Source organism: Lolium perenne, chromosome 1 (assembly GCF_019359855.2).
Source record: "Lolium perenne isolate Kyuss_39 chromosome 1, Kyuss_2.0, whole genome shotgun sequence".
Classification (NCBI taxonomy): Eukaryota; Viridiplantae; Streptophyta; class Magnoliopsida; order Poales; family Poaceae; genus Lolium; species Lolium perenne.
Genome location: NC_067244.2, coordinates 207,213,241 through 207,240,686, shown reverse-complemented (window position 1 = coordinate 207,240,686; position 27,446 = coordinate 207,213,241). Strand labels below are relative to the sequence as shown.

Here is a 27,446-nt window from a genome sequence, read left to right as displayed (position 1 = left end):
TCGGCTTCCAGACTGCATAGGATGGCACACTGAACTTGAGAGTACCGAGTTTTCCGAGTCGCGTAAACATTCTTTACTTCATCGGTTTCAGTTTCTGCAGGAGGGTCACCTAGCGGTGCATCAAGCACATATTGCAGATTTCCACCATTGAGCAAGATTCTCACATGACGGAACCAGTCGGTGAAGTTGCTACCGTTGCTCTTAAGCTTTTCTTTCTCTAGGAACTGGTTAAAATTGATTGAGGACGCCATATCTACAACATATTTGCAATAGTTTAGACTAATGTTTATGACAAATTGAGTTCAAATTTTAATTCAACATAATTAAAAACTAGGTGAACTCCCACTCAAAACAATATCCCTCGCATTGTCTTAGTGATCACACGAACTAAATCCACCACACCAAGTCTGATCATCACGAGACAAGATGTAACTTCAATGGCGAACACTCAAAGTGTTCATCATATCAATCATATGATTCATGCTCTACCTTTCGGTATCACGTGTTTCGAGACCATGTCTGTACATGCTAGGCTCGTCAAGGCCACCTTAGTATCCGCATGTGCAAAACTGTCTTGCACCCGTTGTATGCACTTGTTGAATCTATCACACCCGATCATCACGAGATGCTTCGAAACGACAAGTCTTGGCAACGGTGCTACTAAGGATGAACACTTTATTATCTTGATATTTTAGTAAGAGGGATCATCTTATAATGCTACCGTCGCGATATAAGCAAAATAAGATGCATAAAAGGATTAACATCACATGCAGTTCATATGTGATATGATATGGCCCTTTTGTCTTTGCGCCTTTGATCTTCATCTCCAAAGCACGGACATGATCTCCATCAACAACGGGCATGATCTCCATCATCGTCGGTGAAGCACCAAGGTCAATGGCGCCGTCTTCATGATTGTCCTCCATGTAGCAACTATTACAACTACTTTGAAATACTACTCAACATGAAATTTAAAGACAACCATAAGGCTCTTGCCGGTTGCCACAATACAATAATGATCATCTCATACATAGTCATCATCACATTATGGCCATATCAAATCACCAAACCCTGCAAAAACAAGTTAGACGTTCTCTAATTTGGTTTGCATATTTTACGTGGTTTAGGGTTTTCGAGTAAGATCCAATCTACCTACGAACATGAACCACAACGGTGATACTAGTGTTGTCAATAGAAGAGTAAATTGAATCTTCACTATAGTAGGAGAGACAGACACCCGCAAAGCCACTTATGCAATACAAGTTGCATGTCGAGCGTGGAGCAAATATCATGAACGCGGTCATGCAAAGTTAGCCCGAGCCGCTTCATCCCACTATGCCACAAAGATGCAAAGTACTCAAACTAAAGATAACAAAAGCATCAACGCCCACAAAAACATTGTGTTCTACTCGTGCAACCATCTATGCATAGACACGGCTCTGATACCACTGTAGGATAACGTAGCATAGAAAACAAAAATTTTCCTACCGCGAACACGAAATCCAAGCCAAGATGCAATCTAGAAGACGGTAGCAACGAGGGGATTGTCGAGTCTCACCCTTGAAGAGATTCCAAAGCCTACAAGATGAGGCTCTTGTTGCTGCGGTAGACGTTCACTTCCCGCTTGCAAAAGCGCGTAGAAGATCTTGATCACGGCGCCACGAACGGGCAGCACCTCCGTACTCGGTCACACGTTCGGTTGTTGATGAAGACGACGTCCACCTCCCCGTTCCAGCGGGCAGCGGAAGTAGTAGCTCCTCTTGAATCCGACAACACGACGGCGTGGTGTCGGTGGTGGTGGAGAAATCCGGTGGAGCTTCGCTAAGCGTGCGGGATGTGGTGGAGGAGAGAGGCCGCTAGGGTTTGGGAGAGGGGGGCGCCGGCCACTAAGGGGTGCGGCCACCTTGTGGTCTTTGGGTGGCCGGCCCCCTCCCATTGGCCCCTCATTATATAGGTGGAAGCCCCAAGTGTTGGACTACAAGTCTCCGAATAAGACCCGAACCCAAAACCTTCCATGTGATAGGGAAACCTACCCAAGGTGGGAATCCCACTTGAGGTGGGATTTCCCCCTTCCATGTGGGGGGGGTGGCCGGCCCCCATAGGGGAGTCCACTTGGGACTCCTCCCCCTTAGGGTTGGCCGGCCATGGGAGGTGGAGTCCCTCCGGGACTCCGCCTTCCTTAGTGGTTTTCTTCTGGACTTTTCTAGAACCTTCTAGAACCTTCCATAGAACCTTCCGGATCATTTTAAATCACATAAAATGACTTCCTATATATGAATCTTATTCTCCGGACCATTCCAGAACTCCTCGTGATGTCCGGGATCTCATCCGGGACTTCGAACAAATATTCGAACTCCATTCCATATTCAAGTTCTACCATTTCAACATCCAACTTTAAGTGTGTCACCCTACGGTTCGCGAACTATGCGGACATGGTTGAGTACTCACTCCGACCAATAACCAATAGCGGGATCTGGAGATCCATAATGGCTCCCACATATTCAACGATGACTTAGTGATCGAATGAACCATTCACATACGATACCAATTCCCTTTGTCACGCGATATTTTACTTGTCCGAGGTTTGATCATCGGTATCACTCTATTCCTTGTTCAACCTCGTCTCCTGACAAGTACTCTTTACTCGTACCGTGGTATGTGGTCTCTTATGAACTTATTCATATGCTTGCAAGACATTAGACGACATTCCACCGAGAGGGCCCAGAGTATATCTATCCGTCATCGGGATGGACAAATCCCACTATTGATCCATATGCCTCAACTCATACTTTCCGGATACTTAATCCCACCTTTATAACCACCCATTTACGCAGTGGTGTTTGATGTAATCAAAGTACCTTTCCGGCATAAGTGATTTACATGATCTCATGGTCATAAGGACTAGGTAACAATGTATCGAAAGCTTATAGCAAATAACTTAATGACGTGATCTTATGCTACGCTTAATTGGGTGTGTCCATTACATCATTCATATAATGATATAACCTTGTCATTAATAACATCCAATGTTCATGATTATGAAACTAATCATCTATTAATCAACAAGCTAGTTAAGAGGCTTACTAGGGACTCATTTGTTTGTTTACATAACACACATGTATCAATGTTTCGGTTAATACAATTATAGCATGGTATATAAACATTTATCATAAACATAAAGATATATAGTAACCACTTTTATTATTGCCTCTTGGGCATATCTCCAACATCAGGCCCATCCAGGTGTGCTTCCAGGTTCCAGGGTGCTTCTCCCGATAAAAAAAATGACGCTCCAAAAATCTCAGGTCAATTTGATGTTCTGCAGAGTTATAAACCAAATAAAGGAGATCATTGATAAATCCCTATAAATCAATTTAAACATGGTATTATCATTATATATGTTGCAAATATGTGGTAATTCAATATGATAAAGGAAAAAAGTTTATGTATACATTTTACATGCATCAAATGCCACATAAAAGTCGAGCGATGTGCGCCCTCTCTCAAGGTTTTGGTCGTGAAGCGCCAGCGGATTCTGCGTGCGTGAGGTATCGTGCAGAAGCGGATTCACGAGTGCAACAGAGCTACGTGAGAGACGTTTCGCCACACTACGAGTACGGCAATACGACCTCCCTGCGAGGACCCACATACGACCACGGCCTGGCTAGGCGACATCGGACAACGCAAAGACCCACCGCGCGTTGGAACCGGAGGCCTCATGCGCTCTGAAATGCTACCACCGAGCGCATCCCTACCCAACGTCCGAGGGGGGGGGGGGGGGGGGAGATGTCGAGGCCCATCGCCAATGACGCGGTTCAGGACACGCACGTGTGAGAAAGCAAAACGTGTTGTAATTTCGAGATGCAAAGAGAAATGCGTGGGACTCGCGACACGACGCGCGGTGGGACCTTGACTGAGAGAAAGGGGCTCTTCATGTCTTCTCGGGCTCGCCACTCGATGGCGCACTGCTTTCGAGAAAGGGGCATAGATAAAAATCGGTGAGACTTTCGGCAACTCTGATGTATCATGCCCCTATGAGTTATCCTTTTTTTTCACTCTCCTTTCTCCTTGTTCCTTGCGGCTATGTGCACCTTTGATGTGCAGAGGCCGAATGTGGGCTCAATGATTATTGTACGTATCATGTGGATGTAAACATTTGAGTTAATAAAGTGCATCCTTTATTTAAAAAAGAAGTGTGCATGATCGCTGGATAATTCAAGCTAAAGTAGCCCATGATCGTCAAGTTATTTTGGCGAAGGTTGATAGAAACTGCAATGCAGTGGCTCATTATTTTTATGTTAGTACGTGGTAGAGAGAAGTGTGGTGGTGTTTTTCATTGTGGGCGTGGTCCCAACCTGCGCATTGAGATCAACAACTTCCGAAGCAGTACTAACAGAGTTCAATTCCATGCATCGATTGTATATGACGAGCAAAGGACCAGTTAGCTAGGTTTTCCACGCGAGCTGTGATTACGGAATGAATATGATAGCTCAACCTGAACCGGTACCCAAGTCCATAGGCTGGGTCGTAAACAACATCATAAATTGAATAGGGAGACTTCGTATAACACTCAGGTCGTCAAGCATAGAGTCGTTGCTAGTTGTCGGACACCTGCAGTTGGGTGTGAGAAAGAGAGAGTGAGGATCGAGCGACGCGGTATCTCCCCTGTCTTTTCTTTTATTTCTTTTTGTTTTAAATTGTGGTACGGAGTAGGTGATGGTGTGACTCCGACTTAGAAATAGTTGAGGTACCAATATCAAGACACGCACTAGCTAGTGGCGTGCAGAATAGGGGCTACCGATGATAAAAATGCAGGTGATGTTGGAAAATATCCCACGCGTGTCACGAATATATTCCGCATAGGTCGACCGGTGATGTTTGCAAGCTTGTTTATATTCCTTCTATCTTAAATTAATTGATTTAACTTTATCTAAATACAAACTGTACGCGAGTACATGTCTAGAAATTTTTCCATGTGAAGTAAACTAATTACTAACTCAATGTAGAAAAAAACTTTACCGCTTAATCTCATAGTTAAAATTATGGTTTGCCAGTTATCGGCTAGCTCGGAATTAAGTTAGTGGTCAGTCAAATCCTACATCATCCGATTGCATTACGATTCGTGCATATAAGTTGCAACTTGGATTGCAATTAAGTTTTTTCAATTGTAAGTGGAGTTTCAACTGAGGTTCTTTTTCAGTTACAAGTGGAGAAGCAACTAAGAAAAATATTTTGGACCATTAGATTTGCTTAGTGATTTATGCTAGTCATGAGGTGCAACTGCAATTTGATGACACCATATGGGTGAGAACTAAGTTAGTTCTCAAGAGACTGAGAATTAGCCACTTAAATCTCAGTGCAACTCATGACTAACACGAACTACAAAGCAAATCTAACGGTTTGGATTATTTTTCTTAGTTGCATATCCACTTGTAACTGATATATTATCAGCTACAACCTCATTTGCAATTGAAAATACACAATTGCAATTCAACTTGTAATTCATATGTGCATTAAATTGTGATGCAATCAGTCAAGTCCTACACCATTAGATTTGCATCGTGATTCGCGCATCTAAGTGGTAAGTTGGGTTGCAACTGAAAGTCCTACATCGTCTGGTTACATCACGATTCATGCATTTTGAGTTGCAAGTTAGGTTGCAACTGAGACTTTTTAGTTGCAACTTGGGTTATAACAGATTTTTTTCAGTTGCAAATGAGGTTGCAACTAGGAAAAATATCTTGAGACCGTTAGATTTGAAAGATTATTGCACTAGCTAATTAAACCAAAAGTCCAAACTGATAGAAAGAGACTAGACAATATATTTATATTCAACACTCTCCCTCACGTCTATGCTATTTTAGTCCTTAGCGCGGGTTCGGTGCAGGTCGCATAATCTTTTTTCTGTTGTTTTAAAAAAATGTGTGAGCAGGGTCTTGAATTTGAGACATCTTTTGATACCATGAAAGATTTGTACACTAGCAAATTGAACCAAAAATCTAAACTGATGGAAAGAGACTAGACAATGTATTTATATTCAACAAAATTTACTCGTTAGTCGTACTAATGGTGAGTTGAGATATGAATTGTAACTAAGATTAGATGACTGAGAATTAATCACACCCTTAAAATTAAACAAAATTTCGGATTAATCCCAAAGTTGGATCTAGGATTTTTGGCAACGACCATGATTTATAGACGACCGTGGATTAGCAAAGCCGGGAAATAAAATACTTGTGAACGGATCATTCCGTATCATGTATTTTATTCAAGCAAGTGGAACATTCCATTCTAGTCGTCAATCAACAAAGTGAAAAAAGACCATATAGATAAGTCAACACTTGACGTTCCTACTTACAGTTCACACTTAGGCATAATGGTTACGTCAGCTTTTTTTGAGTTACAACATCGAATATTTTTAGTTAGAGAAGAAAGAAAGAGAAAACTTATCTTCTTTTAGCTAAGGATCTCTCAATTGTATTATATGTCTTCTTTCACCACAGATTATTTTTACCAAAGTTTAACTGATTATTATTACGGTTTTGCTAATTCTCAAGTTAGTTCTCAATCCTATACAATTAATTGCATTGTATCTGTGACTTACATGTTAGATTGCAACTGAGTTTTTCAGTTGTAATGAAATTGCAACTCAAAAACATTTTAATTGCAAGTGAAAATATAACTAAGAAAATGTCGCAAGCGTTAAATTTGCTTCATAATTTGTACTATCCATATCATGTTGCAAGTTGCAACTACGATTTGATAACATAATCTGTTTGATAAAATAGTAACTTTTATATATTGACATTTCTAAATAATACCCACACCATCCTAAAATAAGTTACTATTTTTTGTAAATATAAAGATATCTATATAATTAAATATATCTAGATAAAGTTGATTCATTTATTTATAAATAGCCATCACCCACTCGTCCCTTCCGCTCTCACTACCGGACCAGACGCGTTCAATCATCCCTCCTCTTAGAGTTAGAGGTACTGCCTTTCTTCCGCGACTACCCGAGCCTAGCCGAAACCTCCACTACCACGAGTTCTCGCGCGCGTGCGTTAAGTTCTACAGCAGCTTTAGCTGCGTTTCTTGGAGGTTTTGGTGCTTCGTTGGGTTCGACGAGCTAGCACGTAGCACCGGTGGCCGGCCATGCATAACAACATGGTGGCGGCCGACGACGGGGACGGTGGCGGAGTGGGTGAGATCGTTTTGGCCCGCGACAGCGTGCACGGGAGAGTAGGGCCGCTGGGGAAGCGTTCCGCGACGAGGAAGAGCACACGGTTCGCGGAGTCGGTAGCCGCGCCGCGCGTGGGCAGCAACGACGGCGACGACAACAGCTACGTGGATGTCAGCTTCGACGATGAGGGTAACGTGGTCATCGTGGATCCGGCGGTTCGCGGCGAGGACTCGGACGAAACGCCGCAGAAGCGGCCGGCCTCCTCGTACGGCCATGGCCTGCTCCGGAACGCCTCGACGCGGATCAAGCAGGCGTCGCAGGAGCTCCGGCAGCTCGCGGCCTTCAACCGCCCCAGCCGCATCGATAGGTCCAATTCCGCCGCCACGCGTGCGATGGGGATGCTCAAGTTCCTTGCCCGGACTGCTGACGGACCCGACGGGAGGGCCGCCGCCGAGAGCTGCTTCGACGAAGAAGCCAGGGATGGCCTCCTCCACCGCTCCAAGTTTGCCAAGTGCATCGGTAAAAAACCTCGATCGCCTCGCTTCATCTTGTCTCGACAAGAAACAAGCAATCCGCACCATAGCTAAACAAACAATTGTGCAGGGATGAAGGAGCTTGCGTTCGCCGGCGAGCTGTTTGACGCGCTCGCAAGGCGGCGGAAAATTTTCGGAGACAGCATCAACAAGGCGCAGCTGTTGGAGTTCTGGGACCAAATCTCGGACACCAGCTTCGACAGCCGCCTGCAGACATTCTTCGATATGTAAGCTAATTAAACTCCCGGCCATCGATTAATGAATTATTACTTATAAGTGGCATTCCTAAAGGAGCTTACTCGCAAGTTGCTCCCTCGCGCGAGCCCTCTCCATGGAGTTTCGCCTAATCCGCTGACGTAAATGTGATAAGCAAAGATAGTTAGATTGTTAAATATATGCTTCACAGAGCCCACTCGTAGGTTTAGCATTATTGCTTGACTGCTTGTAGTAGGTGTATGCAAAAAGTTTCGTGCTAAGTGCAGAGGAAAATTGGAACTTTTTTTTTTTTGAAACGGGCAAAAAAGTTTTTGCCTTATATTGATATAGGAGAAGCAAACAAGATGATGGCCAGAGCCAAAAAACAAAAAAAATGAGGTAGGGAAAATTGGAACTACAACACAATAAAGATATAACATGTTGGCCTCATGCATTTAAGCTGATTTCGAGATATGCAAGCGGGTCAGGAACTCAGGATTAGGATACACTCCATACTTAGTTCAATCAAATGGATAAAAATTCCAATTGACCACCTTTTCAAAACTAGTTCATTTCTCGAACTAAAGAGAGTCTGAGAAAATCCTAAATGATAACCTACTAGCATCTTGATGTAGGCTTAGCCTAGTGGTTGGGGTCGCAGTGACGCACCCTAAACGACCAGAGTTCGATCCCTGTCAGAGACGAATTTCTGAAATTGTCCCGCCAAGTCTCGCTTCGCAATCCGTCTTGACCATTAGTTTCACATCGACGAGGCTTATTAACAAAACCCTGTATGTGTATGTTTGCCAAACTTTTTCAGGCTCTTTTGTTGTTAGGGAAGTATCATATAAGTTGAATACCCTTTTACTAACAAGTTACCACGTGTTAACTTCAATATCAATACCATAAAACCTTCATTAATTATACTCTATCAATGAAATCCCAAGCCTCTTGCGTTGTTTTTTTTTTAACCTTCATTAGTTTCTAGTGGCGATTTTTGAGGCAAAGATCATCCAGTAGTGAAAGCAAAACGTAAATCAGGCTCATCAGCTCATGGTTTAAGCTTATAATATATGAGAATTTTGAGTTTGGAAACATATTGTTGATGTCCTCTTCTTGGTTCTTAGAGCACGCACACAAACAACTTCTAACTTTTCTTAGAGATACGGCCATATAAGGTTGGTGCCGCGATACACTATATTTTTGTATCTAGATCGTTGGTTAAAATATTGTATAAATAGTACAATATCTGGGTTGTTGAAGTACTACATAAGTGTTGGTGTAGAATCATTGTTCAAGTTATGTAAAAGTGCTACCGTAGTGGCACGGTTTAGAATTTTTTTCAAAGGCATGTAGGTGATCGCGAAGAGATGAAAAAAAAGAAGAGAAATCACTAGATGATTGTAGGGCGATGTGGAAAAATAAGGTAGTGTACCTATAGCACTATGTTGTAGTTGTAGTGCCCAGAGCGAGGACAATGCGCTACGGTTGAAAAAGATGACAGACGGCATAGAGATACCATAGAGAAGATAATAGTATTTTCGATGACTTAAAGAGGCGACGGATAGTGAAATATTTTATTTCTGGAGTTGCTACAAAAGAAGATGATAGCATTTTCTCCGCTGACAGAGGCAGGGGAAGGTGGAGTAAGTATTTTTTTTTTCAAAAACACTGTAGAAGAAAGTAATATTATTTTTCCATATAAAACGTGCGACGAGTGGTGGAGTAATTACATATTTCTGGTGATATCGTAGACGTATTTTTTTTTTCAAAAACACTGTACAAGAAAACAATTATTATTATAGTAAAGGTGCGGAAGAACTAATGTGAGAGAATTGTCGTTCGTACGCTGAAAAAAGTTGTTAGGAAAATACTGCCGAAGAATTATGCACCATCTAGAAATTAATAACGAGAAATTATCGTCTGAAACTACCGTGAAAAATTCTAAAACATAACACACGTCTGTGCACTGTTGAAGAAAAGCTCTTGAAAAAATAGCGAGGAGGAATTTTCCACCCTAGAATAATTACCTATCACAAGTTAAGTACCTTGAAAAATTGTTGTCAGGATATTACTACTATAAAATTACCGGTGAAAATTTACTTGTGCTCAAGTAATTACTACTCCCTTCGATCCAAATTAATTGATTTAACTTTTTCTAAATTTAGATGTATCTAGACGCAGTTGTTGACTACATACATCTATAACTACTCCCTCTCCCACAGTTTATTAAGCGTGCGTGTACCCCTAGGTCATAAATTTGATCAAGTTAGCATTAGTTATATGTTATAAAAAAATATATCATTAGAAAGTTTAGATGTTCTATTTTCTAATGATATAATTTTTACATTACATAATTTAAATTATATAGGTCAAATTGGTGACCTAGAGAGACTAGTAAACTGAGACGGAGAGAATATATAAAATTGAGTCAATTAATATGAATTAAAGGAAACATTGGATAAGTAACACCACTCGCCACTCGGTAAACTACTATTAAAGCTAAAGATTTGTACCGATAAAATACTTTTTAAAAAATAGGTACTTAATGAACCTAAAATAATATGCTTAAATAGTTAACATCGAAAAATTACTGCCATAGTTGAAGATTTTCACTCACAAATTATTATCAAAAAATTGGTGAAAGCTTAAGATTTCTATTGATAAATTACTATCAAGAATTATTAAGAAAAATCTCTAAAAGTTATTAAAATAAATCATGTAAAAAGTAAAGAAAAAATGGGGGTCTAATACACTGTTCATGTGCGGGCACTGTTCATCGCGCATAAATAGGTTTTGGAGGGCTGAGGAGCAAGCAAACCTGCAACTACTATTAGATAAGTAAAGTTAATTCCCTCAAAAAATTACTGCTAGATATTTAAAGTCGGTAAACTAGTGTTGAAGTTAAAGATTTGTATTGATAAATCACTTTACTCCGTAGAAGAATAGATACTTAACAACCCTAAGAAAGATATTGGTAAATAGTTAAAGTTGGGAAATAAATGCAGAAGTTGAATTTTTTTACCGACTAGTAATTAGCAAACCACAAAGAAAAAACAATTGCGGAATCCCCAGTCCCCCACCTTCCCTTCGTCCTCCGCCTCCTGCTCTCCTTCTCGTGCCCAACGCCTCCATCTCTTGCTCCCTCCCTGTCACTGCTGCCTCATATCTCGGCTCCGCTCCCCGGATCGCCTGCCGGCGCTGAAGCTGGCCAGTGGCGCCGCCCGAATCATGGCGAGATCCGGTGCCCGCAACGAGACGGCGCTAGTCCGCCCGTCAGCCACCTTGCCACGGCAGCAGTTGGGCGGCGCCCAGATAAGCTCCTGCTCAAATTCCTCTTCACCACCACACGTTTACCCCGACGCCCTGACAAGCTCCTCCGCGAACCCCTGGGCACCGCCGCACTTCTACCCGGCGCTCCGGCAAGCTCCTCCACCAACCTCTGTTTGAATCAATGGTAAGTTCATCATGTTTTGCTAGATGATGGTCATGGTCGGTACACGAGTAGTACACGAGTCCTGCAGGTTGGATCATCACACTGCAATCTGTTCCGGTCCTGAATAGTCCATTCTTACCATACTGAAACAGCAGCAATTTCACAATTAGCAGTGCAGTTTCATGTTTATGTAAAACAATAGAAAGAAGATTTGAGATATTGTCAAGTGCAGTTCTCTTAGTTTCAGCAAGAGAGGGAGGGGCCCTTGCTCTGCAGTTTAGCAATCTGTCAGTGTGATGCTATATTTAGTAGAGACTCTTGTAAATTTTCTGCAAGAAACCTTTATCATTGTGATGCTATATTTTCAGTACACACATCAACACAAGAATGTAGTACATACAAGGTTCAGGAAAGCGTTAAGCGTAATTGGTGTGGTGGCCTTCCGCTTAGCGCTTCAGCGCGCATAAGCGGCGCTTTTTTCCCTCTTTTTTCCGCTTAAGTGCTTATGCAATCAATGCGGAAGGCCTCCGCATTGCGCTTCAGCGCGCATAAGCGATGCTTTTTTTCCGCTTTCCTGAACCTTGAGTACATATACGTGTGTACACTGATGCTCTTAACTCTGCTAGCATAGGATTTTTGCCAAACTCACCGTTAATACTGAAACTTGGATTGGGGCCTGGCATTCGGTATTTAAGTGCCAAATTTGTATAGTGGATCAACATAGCTGATCTCTGAATAATTTTTCTATTGGCCTGCATTATTTACTAGATTCAGGTATAAACACCAACACCTTCTTTATAAATTTGTCGACATAAATTACAATGATGCTAGAATCTGTGACAGTCCGAAGCATAGAGCTCTAAAAATTTATTTGATTGTTGGAATATGTTTGGGCCATGATGGATTATTTGCGAGTCTTGATCCATGTAATGCTAAATATGTGTATATATTTTATTGATGTTATTGGACCTTTTTGTTTATTACAGATCCATTCAATTTTATTTGTGTATTTATCCATGTATACCCCACAAACTAGATCACAATGTTGAGGTACTACTTTAGATCCCACAAAACATTTAATTAAACTCTTTTGATACCACACTCACTACCCACAACAGAGGTAATAACGTAGACTAGTATCATGTGCATGATACTAGTCCATGATACTTCCCACTATGGCTAGCCTTAAACCGGACAATTATATTAACAAAAGCCGCTTAAATGAGCTATAATTTATTAATCACCCTTTTAACTAAATAACAGGGTGGACAAGAACGCCGACGGGAGGATCAGCGAGGATGAGATTGAAGAGGTAAATTCCCACTACTATTTGACTAGTTTATTCATTCGGCCGTCTTTTTAAGAAAAGTCTCACATTACTCCAATGTGGGATGTGGTGTCATCTCTTGTCGCCCACATTTGACTTCTGTCTTTGCCAATTAGAGTTACCGTGGATGGGGAATGAAACCGTCTTCTATTCTATACACAACCTCTCGCAATCCAAGAATACAATAAATCTCCTAGTCATCATCCAATCGGTCTCACATGGTTTTAAACATTTAGAATGATCTATGATATATCTAGCCTACCCCAACTTGCTTGGGAAAAAAGGCTTTGATGTTGTTGTTGTTGTATGATATATTAAATGTTTGATCTATGTTAGTATATTAAATCTTTGATCTATGTACAAGTACAAATTATCGATATATTTTTCTCTACAAACCTACTACTCCCTCTGTTTTAAAATAATTGAAGTTCTAGTTTTGTACTAAGTCAAACTACTTTCAGTTTGACCAAGTTTATAGGAAAATATACCACTAGAACACCAATTTAGTTTTATTAGATTCATCATACTATATATTTTCATACTGTGTTGATTGGATGTTTTAAATATTGACATTTTTTCTCTAAATCTGGTCAATCTTAGTGAAATTTGATTTAGGATAAAACTAGAGCTTCAATTATTCTGTAACTGAGGGAGCATCTCCTAGTTGAGCATGCTAAGAGAAATGCTTTGGATAATTGATGTTACATTACATTTGCACAACATGTCAGTGTCAACCACTTGCACGCACAACATGCACTCTGAAATATGTTTTCTGAATAGTGTCGCTTAATTAGTCATTTCATTGTTAAAGATCTCACATTTCACTAAATATTGATATTTTGGGGGTCAATATTTCTTGGTGCAGATCATCAGGCTAAGTGCCTCGGCTAACCAACTAACAATGGTCAAGGAGCAGTGCCACGAGTATGCACGACTCATAATGGAGGAACTGGACCCCTACAACGTCGGCTACATCGAGGTATTATGATATCATTGTTTTCCAACAGTGGTGCATAATATGTTGCTGACGGTGATGTATCCAAATTTGCAGCTGTACAACCTGGAGATGCTACTGCTGCAGACGCCAAGCGACTCCATGTGCATCCGGACACCCAAGAGCCATGAGCTGAGCGAGGCTCTAAGCCAGCTCCTCCAGCCGACGGCGGAGCCTGACCCGTTCCGGAGGTGGTACCGTCGCGCCACGTACTTCGTTGAGAACAACTGGCGCCACTGTTGGGTGATGCTCCTGTGGCTCTCCATCTGTGTGGGCCTCTTCAGCTGGAAGTTTGTGCAATATCGCCGCCGCGCTGTTTTCGAGGTGATGGGCTACTGCGTGTGTGTGGCCAAGGGCGGCGCCGAGATGCTCAAGTTCAACATGGCTCTCATCCTCCTCCCTGTTTGCCGCAACACCATCACGTTGCTCCGGAGCCGGGAGGTTCGTGCCGTTTGACGACAGCCTCGGCTTCCACAAGGTGGTTGCAGCGGGGATCGCCGTCGGCGCCGGGCTACACGTCATATCCCACCTGACGTGTGACTTCCCGCGGCTGCTGCATGCCACCGGTGACGAGTACGAGCCCATGAAGCCATTCTTTGGCGATGTGAAGCCGCCCAACTACTGGTGGTTCGTGAAGGGCACAGAGGGGTGGACGGGGCTTCTGATGCTGGTGCTCATGGCCATCGCCTTCACGCTCGCCACGCCGTGGTTTCGGAGGGGTAAGCTCCGACTCTCCAAACCGAAGCCGCTCCATGCGTCCGCCAACACCCCGCGCAACCGCCTCACTCACTGTGTCGACGCCTCGCTCAACAGCCTCACTGGCTTTGTCAATGCCTTGCTCAAACGCCTCACTGGGTTCAACGCCTTCTGGTACACGCACCACCTCTTCGTGGTCGTCTACGCGCTGCTCCTTGTGCATGGACACTTCCTCTACCTCGCCAACAAGTGGCAAAAGAAGACGGTACGTACGTGATCATGACTTCTTGTGGATGAATGGGTATCGTACATACATATGCATACGTGGCAGCCAACAGAAGGCACAGAACTATTAACTTGACACGGTTAGTTTCTGGATGGATGTGTATGGTGCATATGCAGACGTGGATGTACCTGGCGGTGCCGATTATCATATACGCGTGTGAGCGACTGGTACGGACGCTGCGGTCGAGGGTGCGGACGGTGAAGAAACTCAAGGTGGCGGTGCACCCTGACCCAGCGAGCATCTTGTCGCTGCACTTCTCCAAGCCACAGGGGTTCAGCTACACGAGCGGACAGTACATCTTCATCAAATGCGCTGCCGTCTCGCCATTCCAGTGGTAAGCAGCGAACATCCCCAAGTGTCTTACGTAATTAGCGATCGGTTTGATGAATGAACACGGACGTGCAGGCACCCATTCTCCATCATGTCGGCGCCCGAGGACGACTATATCAGTGTCCACATCAAGACGCTCGGCGACTGGACCAAGGAGCTCAAGAATGTCTTCTTAAAAGTACTATTCTATACTACATTTAATCTCATCGATCTCATCATCAGTTCCTACAGCGTCTATTCCTGAACATCCGTAGGTATTATGCTAATAACCAATTATACGATGGTCGTGTATACGAATTGCAGGTTTGCCCACCTCCTACAGAGGGGAAGACCGAGATTCTTAGGGCGGAGTACGACCGTGACGGCGCCATATCCAACCCGAGGTATGCCTGTTAGCCCGTACATGACGGTCCACTCGCGAAAAAAAATTCATCTATAGCTACATGGACTAGGATTTTCTCATCTTTGGATTAGTGAAAAAGGCATTGCACATTTTGATCTTTTTATTTGAGCTTTGCATTGCACTTTTCTCAACAAGTGATAGCTTCACTTATACTAGACTGAAGTTACACTTTTTTTTAAATCGACTAAGAGAAATAAAATGTAAGGTGATTTTCGATTAGTAAAACCAGTGAACCCCCCCCCCCCCCCCCCCATTTCACCGTGAAAACCCTAATGTTTTGTGTTACATGTGATTTTCTTGCCCAAAATTGACTTGATCTGCAATGTCATGATCCGGTCAACCTAGCATACTAGCCAAGTACTCGGGTTGCTATGGAGCCACAAAAAATTAGTTACTAAGAATCGAAGAATGTTTCTATTTCAACACACCCCACTTCTTGAAGCAATAGGCGCTCGCACGGCGCAAGAAAATGAGAGACCTCATGCAACCAGGGGCAGAGGCATAAAAATACTTTGAGGGGAAATCAAAGAAAGCATAAGCACACAAATCATTGGGAAGGGCCAGGCCACAAATAACATAGTTTTCAGGAGTATTTAGTTTAAACACCAGGGATTTAATTGAATTTTTTCATGTTAGGGAGGGCCAGGCCCTGCTGCTGGCCCCTACCTCCGCCACTGCATACAACCGAAGCATCTTATGTCTATGTCTAGCGGTGCACGCATTCCCAAGTTGCCAGCTTGTGCGAGCTCCTTGAGGTGCTACCAATAATCTAGGATTTTCGATTTAATTTGCTGCTGTAGCTCCGCTTTGCAAATAAATAGCAAGCCGGAATAACATGAATATTAATCTTTCCGTCATCAATAGGTGTTGCCAAAAAATTATGCTTAGACCAAGAAAGCTTAGTAAAAGTAGGACAAAAATGACCATATGATTTGTTTTATAGAGCCAAGTTTTCCGCTTTACAACAGTGATTACATAGTCAAGTACCCTGCTGGTTGCACTCTCTCCTTTGGCATGCTAACGAGTCATGAGGTTACCGTCATATACCAGGAACGCGACTATGACAATGGTTTGAATAAGAAGAATGATCAACACACTTTGTTCCATACGAACGACTAAGCTTCCAAAATAAGAGGTTTCAAACCATCGACTAAGCTTCTGAAATAAGAGCTTCCAAAAGATTGACTTATTTATCAAGCTTCTGAATAAGAGGTCATATAAACACAAATTCTATCCATTTGGTTGTATCGAAAGAAACATTTCCTCTGGAATTCCATAAAAAAGTAGACTAGGAAAAATTCCTGCGGATTCAAATCCTACAAACCAAACAAGCTTCCTAAGGAACAAATTCTCTAACATCCTTTTTAACCAAAAAGGCCCTTGGTGTTTTCCATACCTAGCTACTTAGCTCGGTTGCACGTGAAAAGTATATGTCGCTTCCACTTTTAAAAGTTTGTAAAACCGCCATGGTACTTTGCCAAGTGAGAGCATCTCCACTCAATGCCCCCCATTTCACATCCGGCTAATGGCCTTTGGGGGGCAATTTAATCTTTGGGAGGCTAAAAATTGATGCCACCGCCCAGTCCTAGCCCCCATTTGCTTGCATGTGCATGTGAGAAGATAGATGAAAGATTCCTGCATGTGAGGCTGCATGTAGGCCAGCCATGTGGGGAGAGAGAATAAAATATCATTTGCATGCACGCCGGCGCCCCCAGCAGCCTCCCTATGGGTTGGGTTTTGATTGGGACCGCCGGCTAAAGTTTGTTATTTGGGGAGGCTATAGGGGACCGACTGGGCGCCTTTTTTGTCGCCGGCGTGCCCCATTTTGTCTTTTCTAGCTTTTGGGGAGGATGAGTGGAGATATTATCCTCATCTCCCCACCAATAAGACAACATTGCGGATATTATTGTTTTTCATATTTGTTTAGGAATAAAAGCTGGTGGTGACATATATATAGATGGCTTGTGCCACCACATTGACGAATGCTTTATTTACCTCGAACAGACAAAAGTTTGTTCTTCCATTGTTGGAAAACCCGAATACTTGTCGAGAAGACCCGGTCACAATACTCAAAGGGGAAACATGGAGCTTTGCACAAGTGAGGGGGCTACCCCCACACAGCTTTTAAAGAATCAGCAAAGAATTTTGTTACAAGGTTTAGAGTGGAATAATTAGAGCCTTTTGCAAATAATTAGAGCCAATTGCAAATACTTTTCTGAACAAGTGATAGCTTCACTTGTACTAGACTGAAGTTACACTTTAAAAATCGACTCCGAGAAATATGAAATGTAAAGCAAACTTGGATTAGTAAAAACCAGTGAAGAAATCCCCCATTTCACCATGAAAAGCCCTCATGTTTTTGTTTCGTGCGATTTCTCGCCCAAAATTGATTTGATCTGCAATCTCTTGATCCAGCCAACCTAGCATACTTTTCAACTCGTGGGTTGCTATGGATCCATGAAAAAGGTACGAACAATCCATGAATGTTTTCTATTTCAACACACTCCATGTGTTGGAGCAATAGGGGCTTGCACGACGCAAGAACATGAGAGACCTCATGCAACCAGGGGCAGAGGCAGCAAAATACTTTGAGGAGGGCTATCAAAGAAAGCATAAGCACACAAATCATTTGGGAAGGGCCAGGCCACAAAATAACATAGTTTTCAAGAGCATTTAGCTAAAAAACCAGTGATTAATTGAATTTTTTTCCATGTTAGGGGGGACCTGGGCAACCGAAGTATCTTATGCCTTTGGCTAGCGGTGCACGCATTCCCAAGTTGCCAGCTTGTGGGAGCTCCTTGAGGCGCCACCAGTAATCTATCATTTTCACTTTGTTGGTGTATAACTTCGCATTACAAATAAATAGCAAGCCAGAATGACATGAATACTTATCCTTCCGTCATCAATAGGTGGTGCCAACAAAATTATGCATAGACCAGGAAAGGTTTAGTAAAACTGTAAAAGTAGGACAAAAATGACCATAGAATTTGTTTTATAGTGCCAAGTTTTCCGCATTACAACAGTGATGGTCATAGTCGAATACCCCGCTGGTTGCACTCTCTCACCTTTGGCATGCTCACGAGTCGCGAGGTTACCACCATATACCAGGAATGCGACTATGACAATGGTTTGAATATCAAGAATGCCCAACACACCTTGTTCCAGACGTACGACTAAGAGTAAAATAAGAGGTTTCAAAACCATCTAAGCTTCTGAAATAAGAAGTTCCAAAGGATGGAATTATTTATCAAGCTTCTGAAATAAGAGGTCATATAAACAGAAAATATATCCATTAGGTTGGATCGAAATAAAATTTCCCTAAGAAATTGCATAAAAAGTAGGTCATAGGAAAATATCCTAGGGGTTCAAATCCTACAAACCAAACAAGCTTCGTAAGGAACAAATTCTCTAAAATTCGTTTGAACCAAAAAGGCCCTTAGTGCTTTCAATACCTAGCTACTTAGCTCGGTTGCATGTGAAAAACATATGTCGTTTCCACTTTTAATTTTTTTTAAATCCGCCATGATACTTTGCCAAGTGAACGAGGCCCCCTTCTTAAGCTCCACCGACAATAGATCTCCGGAGGGGTAATTTTTTTCTCTTGCAAGATCAAGCCACTATAATGACCTCCGGATTAATCTCCAACACCCCTTAGCATTTAGCAAGCATCACCAAGCAGTGGATATCATGAAGACCTATTCAATCCTTAGGCTTAAGAACACAAATCTTCCACTAGGCGGTCCTCATATGGTTTTACTCATGTCCTACCAATAATACGATATCGCGTATATTATTCCTTTTCATATTTATTTAGGAATAGATGGCTTGTGCCACCACATTGAGGAACTAACCAGTTGGTAGAAAACCCGAATACTTGTCGAGAAAACCCGGTTACAATACTCAGAGGGGCAACGGCGGAGCTATGCACAAGTCAGCGAAGAATATTGTTACACGGTTTAGAGTAGAAGAAGTAGAGCCTTTGGTAGAACTAACCAGTTGCCATGTTAAAAAAAAACTAACCAGTTGCTCTTAGGCCGCATAATACATGTTTAAAATATGTTCCAAGCACTAAACATTTTCATACTACAAAATAAGAAAATCGCCAAAAAATAATAAATATTATCTGAAATCGTGAGGCCTCTATACATTACTCCAGCTAGCTTTCACCTCTCCTCGTGGCGTGACCACACCACATACAGAAACAGCTGGTTGTTTCACATGGCGAAGTCTGCACGAAGTAGGAGTTGGTTTCTGCAGGACTGAAATCCTTGTTAGTGTTGCACTTAGCAGATGCTGGTGTAGAGTAAGGCGCAATTGTCGTCGGATAGGTGGGCTAGAGCCGGTGCATTGGTAACTGGCATGCCTGGTTGTAAACTCCAGACGTATTGTACTTTCGGAGGATCAACGGCCATCAGTTGAGGATAGAGTAGAATAATTCTGTGGGCAGGATTGCGTGAATAAAATATATCTCTTATTGCTAATGTTGGTCACGTGAATAATATCTTGCTAAATGAATTACTAGCTCAAGTCGTGGAAGTAAACGTGACGGGAAGAACGTGCTTGTGTTGCAGCTTCCCGAAGGTGCTGATCGACGGGCCGTACGGTGCGCCGGCGCAAGACTACAAGCAGTACGACGTCGTGCTACTTGTGGGGCTGGGCATCGGCGCCACGCCCATGATCTCGATCATCAAGGACATCATCAACAACATGAAGCGGCTCAACGGGGACATCGAGTCCGGCGACCCCGGCGGCGTGGGCGCGTCGGCATCGTTCCGGACCCGCCAGGCCTACTTCTACTGGGTCACCAGGGAGCAAGGCTCCTTCGAGTGGTTCCGTGGAGTCCTGGACGAGGTGGCCGCGGCGGACGAGAAGGGTGTCATTGAGCTCCATAACCACTGCAGCAGCGTTTATGAGGATGGCGACGCCCGGTCCGCACTCATCGCCATGCTCCAGTCCCTCAACTTTGCCAAGCACGGCGTCGACGTCGTCGCCGGTACCCGTGTCAAGACCCACTTCGGCCGACCAGACTGGCGCAAAGTTTACAAGCGCATCGCCCTCAGACACGTCGGGCAACGAGTCGGTCAGTACCGAAACTAATACGTGCTACTCTCACTTGCATCAAAGAAAAAAAAACTACATGCTACTCTCTCCGATTTCGCAATAGTGGCATTACTTTTCTGGATTGGCACTAACTCTTGTAGTTCATTTTGAATATTGTAGGAGTGTTCTACTGTGGCGAGGCGGTGTTGACGGAGAAGCTGCGCAATCTCGCCAAGGATTTCTCGACAGATACAAACACAAAGTTCGAGTTTCACAGTGAGAACTTCTAGTTTTTTTTTCTTCCATCTCTGGTGGTCGTGTCGTGTCGCAGGCGCGCGCGCATGTGCCTGTTTGTTGTGCCGGCCTGTTGTCCGCATATGTTTGAGCACTGAGCCTGCTTGTATCACCTCAGTTGGTTCTTCATTAAACTTGATGGATTTCATCTATTGTTGTCTATGCCGGCTTTGTTTAAACCGTGCAGCCTCTTTGCCAACGGCAACTCACCGACCTGTGATTGTATTTGCAGTCAAGAAGAGGTTGGGTCAGTTTGGTTGCAATGCCCACTTTGCGTAAGAGTCTCGGGTGTGGCCATGTTGGCTGTGTTGGTTGTGCTGCTGTTGCAGCTGCTGTGTACTGGCAGAGATGTCCTGAAATGTGTGGTATCTGCTACCTCGAGGCAGTTTCTGTTGATCCATTTGCAACCTGGAGTTTTATTTGTTCCCACCATGAATGAGCAAGATCTTGTTTTGATTTGGAATGTTAGGGGCCTTAATGACAATGATAGAAAGACAGCTCCACAATTGCCTCCTCGTGCCACATTGTCTTTTTTTAGATAAAATAGTATATTAATATAGCGAAGGCTCTTTGTAGCTATCTTCTGCCTACAGGTTGACTAAAAACAACTGCAAAGAAGGATTTTTTTTTTTTTGCATGGAGCTCGTGGCTCATAAACCACCTCCGGGCACTAGATGGATGGTTACGGGAGACTTCAATCAAATCTACCATGCTAGAGACTAAAATAAATGAGCCTTGTCTCGAAGCCGACATCGTATTAAATGTTTTAGAGCAACCCTCTTCCAACGTTGCAAATAACCAAAATCCATTTGCAAAATCGACCCTACACAACGAGAGGAACTATCTAACTATGTGCAAGCTTGACTAGTCTTTTGCACCCTCTAGTGGGATCTTTCCTTTGCCGGCCATATTCTCAATGCCCTCCTTCGTCTCATTCGAATCATTGCCCATTGCTTTTGGTGGGGGTTTCGGGTCCCAGGAGGTCAAGGTCATTTAATTTGAGATCTTTGGATTATCATGCATTTGGTTCCTTGCATTTGGCTTTCATGTATTTTCTTTTATGGGACACTGGATAAGGTTACAAAAAAGGTGACAATAAGAGTATGTTTGCTTGAGCTGATGCTCTTCAGTTAAGCATGCACACAGTGACGTTATGCTAGTGCAAAAACCATTGTCGCTGACGGGCTATCTCTGATGGACTCTAAGAGCATAAGTGATCGTTTCAGTACAACCACATCTGCACAAACCTGTGAGGCGACCACTCGACCACTCTGTTTTATATCTGCCCAATGCACTAGTGGCCTTGTGATGCAAGCATGCTGCACATGGTGGCCCATCCATAGCCAATCTCCTTCATTCTCTTTGATTTACCCTCATGCCTTTTCAATCTCTCCGTTCTTTTCTCCTTTCTTTACCTTTTTTCGAAAAGGGGAGCCTCTGCATCGTGATGATGCATACGGCTTTTATTAATAAGTTCAAAACCGTATGCTTTACCTGAGGATCATGCCTCTTCTGCAAGCAGCGACTGACACATCCGAACCAAATTTCAGTCTACACCGTGGCATCCGATCCTAGATGGATCTGTGGGGAAGCAAGTTAGAGCATACGGTTGGCCATGCCCTAAGAAATTTGTCTGTGGTTTTTTTGGCCGCCTGAAAGCGAGCATGGAGCATTTGTCTTACGGCTGACAGAGCCCATCAGACATGACTCCCACCAGGGCTATCCCGCAATGAGATATTTATTTTTAGACAGCTGGAGGTACGAATTACCCGATTGTGAACGCTTCTTACTCGCAGGAATAATCCCATTGTGTCCACGTATCCACACGACAGACACTTATATCTCAAGTCAACAAAAACATTTATGGGGCCCATTGAGAAAGCTTTCTCTAACGGCCGCCGTCACTGAATATATGACAGCTTAATATCCATCTCACCGTTGTGTTGTGGTGTACCAGGCTGACACGTTGTTTTTCCCGACGTACCCATATTGCTTGCTCGTGGAAGAAAAAATTCCGACGTCTTCTGGGTTTACTCTGCAGTTTGCAGTATGGTCGATATGGCTGAAACTCTGGGTTATGTCACTGCTGACAGGTAGACTCTACGTTAGTAAAAGGTAGGTACTAAGTTTTTTTTTTTTGCGGTACTAAGTTTTCAGATTAACCACACAACTAGAGGAGGCAGAAAGAAACATACTCTAAATTAATTCAAAGATTACAGATTAACCACAACAAGTGGAACATAAATAGCTAAATAAATAAATAAATAAAACACAATCAGATTAACCATCTTCATAATCTAGCTTTAGTCGCCTCCCCTTCGGAGTTTTGTCCGAAGCCCTGAACCATCTATTTCGGTGGACACAACACCATCCGTTCTGCTTTTATAGTCAAATGCTTTAGTTGTTCTACTAATAAGTCACGCGTGTTTTGTAGGACTCTTGTTGAGGGGATGAATATGGTTGCCGAGGTTGGTGTTGCACACCTTTGGGACGACGGTGTAAAGTTTGGCCATCCATGCAATCACTTTGACCTCCGATATCTCGTAGTAAGAATGGAGATGGCAGCATGATTTAGTTACTTCCAAAAATAGCAACATGAATCTTACATTCAGGTACACAGTAGTTTTTTCCCCAAATAGTTGCACCTAAACAGACACCATAACACAAACAAGGATCATAACATGCACACGTCAGCCATTCTATGGGCGTCTTCAACCTACTCTATCTTTCACCGTGCTGGAGAAAATAGCATCATCTTCTTTTGTAGCATCGAGGAATGCACGATTATAGAAAAAACACTGGAAAGGAGAAGCATTAAAGGGGTTGCAAATTGTTTTTGCTCCCGTGATTTAAGGGGTTGTAATCCTTCTGATTTGCACGTCACTCCGTAACATTGCATCCGTAGCTGTAGCATTATACAGTACCAAACAGTCCAAATCAGAATCGAGAACGAGAAGGAAAAAGATCTTAGAACCGCTTGAGAAATAGCAACGCCGCAGAAAGGCGCGTACGGTATGCGAAGCTCTAGTTGGACGCGCTTGGATCCCTGACATAGTCGGCGCGCCGAGCGCCCTTGCACTTTGGCAGTACGTGCAGTTGTGGAGCAGGCTCAGAGACATACCGTTGTCAATGGATCAGGATAAGCTGCTTTGGCGCTGGACGACGGATGCCTAATACACGGCTTGATCATGCTATGACACCCTCTTCCAGGGGCTATCATCTCAGGATCTTGGAGACTGAATTGGAAGTTCTGGGCGCTACCGAGGGTGAAGTTCTTTATTTGACCGGCATGCCTTGATAGGTGTTGGACGGGTGAAAGGCTGGCACGGCAAGGTCTACCGCACGCGCCTAGGTGTCCGCTTTGCGATCAGTCTGAGGAGACCATAACGCACTTACTCACTGGATGCTCTTTCTCTAGGATAGTCTGGTTTGAGGTTCTCTCGTGGATAAGATCCACTTCGGGACCCCCACGGTCGAGGGTGACTTCGCGGAATGGTGGTCGCTGGTGGTGCGGACCGCCCCACGCCAGCTGCGCAAGGGCATTTCGTCGATAATCATGCTTACTGCATGGTGGATATGGAAACACCGGATTCGATAATGCGCAACCTTCGGTAACTTCACTGTTCGGCGACATCAAGGCTGAGGCACGGCTATGGGCGGACGCGGGAGCCCGGGGTGTTCGTCAGCTACTCCCCTAGATTAGCTTTCTTTTTCTTGGGTCGAGTTGTATGGCGGGGTGTTAATCCTCTCGAGGACTTGTACATATAACCTTCTTATCTATCAATGCATCGAAACGCAATGCTTTTGCGTTTTCGCGAAATAGCCATTGTTTGCTAAGTGTCATGTTTGCAGGCATAAGCTGCCAGCTTCGATCTGAAAAACCGTCAGATCGGGAATGGGATGAATCCCAGCGTGCAGGAAAGAGTACGTAGGATTATGATTCACCGTACCATTAATTCCACAAAGGACAACCTTGTCGCTCGAGTCAGGAACAGTTTCCTCCCGTGTCGCTCCTCTCTTAGAGCGACTCCGGGGGACCCCGCCGCCGCCACCTCAAGGACGCCCTCCTGGCCATCGCTGCTGCCCTCACCGGCAGCGGTGGCGGCACCCACCCGATGGTGGGCAGGGGAGGCGCGCCCTGGAGGTCTCTCATGGGAGGAGGTGGGTGATCGGTTCGGGGGCGTAGGGCCGCGTGGCTACCCCATGACCGACGCTTGAGGTCTCCGGCGGGAGGCATCGAGGAGGAGGGGTGAGGCGTCTGTGGCGGCTCCCTGACCCGCGAGATCTGGTGGATGGCTGCGGCCCGATCCGGTGATCGTGGGGTTAGTCCGGTCGTGCACTGGATCCCCTTTTTTTCCTCTTCAGCCTTTGCTGCATCGGAGTTGACCAGCGGTGTGGGGACTGGTTGATCTTGCGAATAATGGCGGTGGTCCTTGGATTTCTTCTCGCGCCAAGATGCAGATCTACTGGTGCCTGTCCTCATCGATCTGGCGGATGTGTCGTGTTTCGGAAGGCTCTGTCGGCGCTCCATTGGGCGATTCAAGCCTGGAGTTTGCCGGATCGGGTGGAATTCGGTCGAGCGCACCCATGGTTTTTTACTCTTGCCGTTTGGTTACAGAGGGAGCGTCTCAAAGCTCTGCTGGCGGTTATTATCATGGAGCACGTTTTCGTTCTGTGGTGCTGGCGGGGAATGACATGAAAGTCGAGAACTGTGGTCTTGCAATGGTGTCTCGAGTCTGGGTGGTAAGGAAGAATTGGCTTCGTGATCGGTGTCTTTGGAGCAGCGGCATGCGAGTGGGGGCGACTGCACAGGAGAAGTTCAAAATCATACCTTTCAGGGTGAAAATCCAAGCTCTGGCCTTAATTGGTTGTGCTTGGCAATGTCCTTGTTGAAGGCATTGTTTTGAGAGTGATGATTTTCTTCAGGGTGAAAACCTAAGATCTATGATCAGGCGACGACAGCGCTGGTGCACTATTACCTTCTTGGAGGCATCACTTTTGGAGAAGCTGAACTTCTGGTGTTGTCATGATGGTGTTAGTGTTGTTGTTTAAAAGATTAGATCACTGTAGTGGGGCTTTTCTTTTTTAGCTGTGTGCATCCGTAATGTCGCTAGGGCAGTGCGTTGTTGCAGAGGCTGAGTGTAATTAGTATCTCTAATATTAATATATACTCTTCCTCTCAAAAAAAAAATATACTCTTTGTCGAAAACTTAATTGCACAAAGAAAAGGTGGCATTTCAGCGCTCTGGACTCGAACGACTCACCAGGGAGCAAGGCTCCTTCGAGTGGTTCCGTGGAGTCCTGGACGAGGTGGCCGCGGCGGACGAGAAGGGTGTCATTGAGCTCCATAACCACTGCAGCAGCGTTTATGAGGATGACGACGCCCGGTCCGCACTCATCGCCATGCTCCGGTCCCTCAACTTTGCCAAGCACGACGTCGATGTCGTCGCCGGTACCCATGTCAAGACCCACTTCGGCCGACCAGACTGGCGCAAAGTTTACAAGCGCATCGCCCTCAGACACGTCGGGCAACGAGTTGGTCAGTACCGAAACTAATACGTGCTACTCTCTCTTGCATCAAAGAAAAAAAACTACATGCTACTCTCTCCGATTTCGCAATAGTGGCATTACTTTTCTGGATTGGCACTAACTCTTGTAGTTCATTTTGAATATTGTAGGAGTGTTCTACTGTGGCGAGCCGGTGTTGACGGAGAAGCTGCGCAATCTCGCCAAGGATTTCTCGACAGATACAAACACAAAGTTCGAGTTTCACAGTGAGAACTTCTAGTTTTTTTTTCTTCCATCTCTGGTGGTCGTGTCGCAGGCGCGCGCGCATGTGCCTGTTTGTTGTGCCGGCCTGTTGTCCGCATATGTTTGAGCACTGAGCCTGCTTGTATCACCTCAGTTGGTTCTTCATTAAACTTGATGGATTTCATCTATTGTTGTCTATGCCGGCTTTGTTTAAACCGTGCAGCCTCTTTGCCAACGGCAACTCACCGACCTGTGATTGTATTTGCAGTCAAGAAGAGGTTGGGTCAGTTTGGTTGCAATGCCCACTTTGCGTAAGAGTCTCGGGTGTGGCCATGTTGGTTGTGTTGGTTGTGCTGCTGTTGTAGCTGCTGTGTACTGGCAGAGATGTCCTGAAATGTGTGGTATCTGCTACCTCGAGGCAGTTTCTGTTGATCCATTTGCAACCTGGAGTTTTATTTGTTCCCACCATGAATGAGCAAGATCTTGTTTTGATTTGGAATGTTAGGGGCCTTAATGACGATGATAGGAAGACTGCTGTCAGCTCCACAATTGCCTCCTCGTGCCACATTGTCTTTTTTTAGATAAAATAGTATATTAATATAGCGAAGGCACCTCTTTGTAGCTATCTTCTGCCTACAGGTTGACTAAAAACAACTGCAAAGAAGGATTTTTTTTTTGCATGGAGCTCGTGGCTCATAAACCACCTCCGGGCACTAGATGGATGGTTACGGGAGACTTCAATCAAATCTACCATGCTAGAGACTAAAATAAATGAGCCTTGTCTCGAAGCCGACATCGTATTAAATGTTTTAGAGCAACCCTCCTCCAACGTTGCAAATAACCAAAATCCATTTGCAAAATCGACCCTACACAACGAGAGGAACTATCCAACTATGTGCAAGCTTGACTAGTCTGTTGCACCCTCTAGTGGGATCTTTCCTTTGCCGGCCATATTCTCAACGCCCTCCTTCGTCT

The 27,446-nt window shown here is 44.1% G+C and overlaps 1 pseudogene; it reads left to right on the top strand.

The window, feature by feature from the left end:
* Positions 1-6,966: 6,966 nt before the first annotated feature.
* Positions 6,967-26,758, top strand: LOC127321712 (respiratory burst oxidase homolog protein B-like; annotated as a pseudogene).
* The last annotated feature ends 688 nt before the right edge of the window (positions 26,759-27,446 follow it).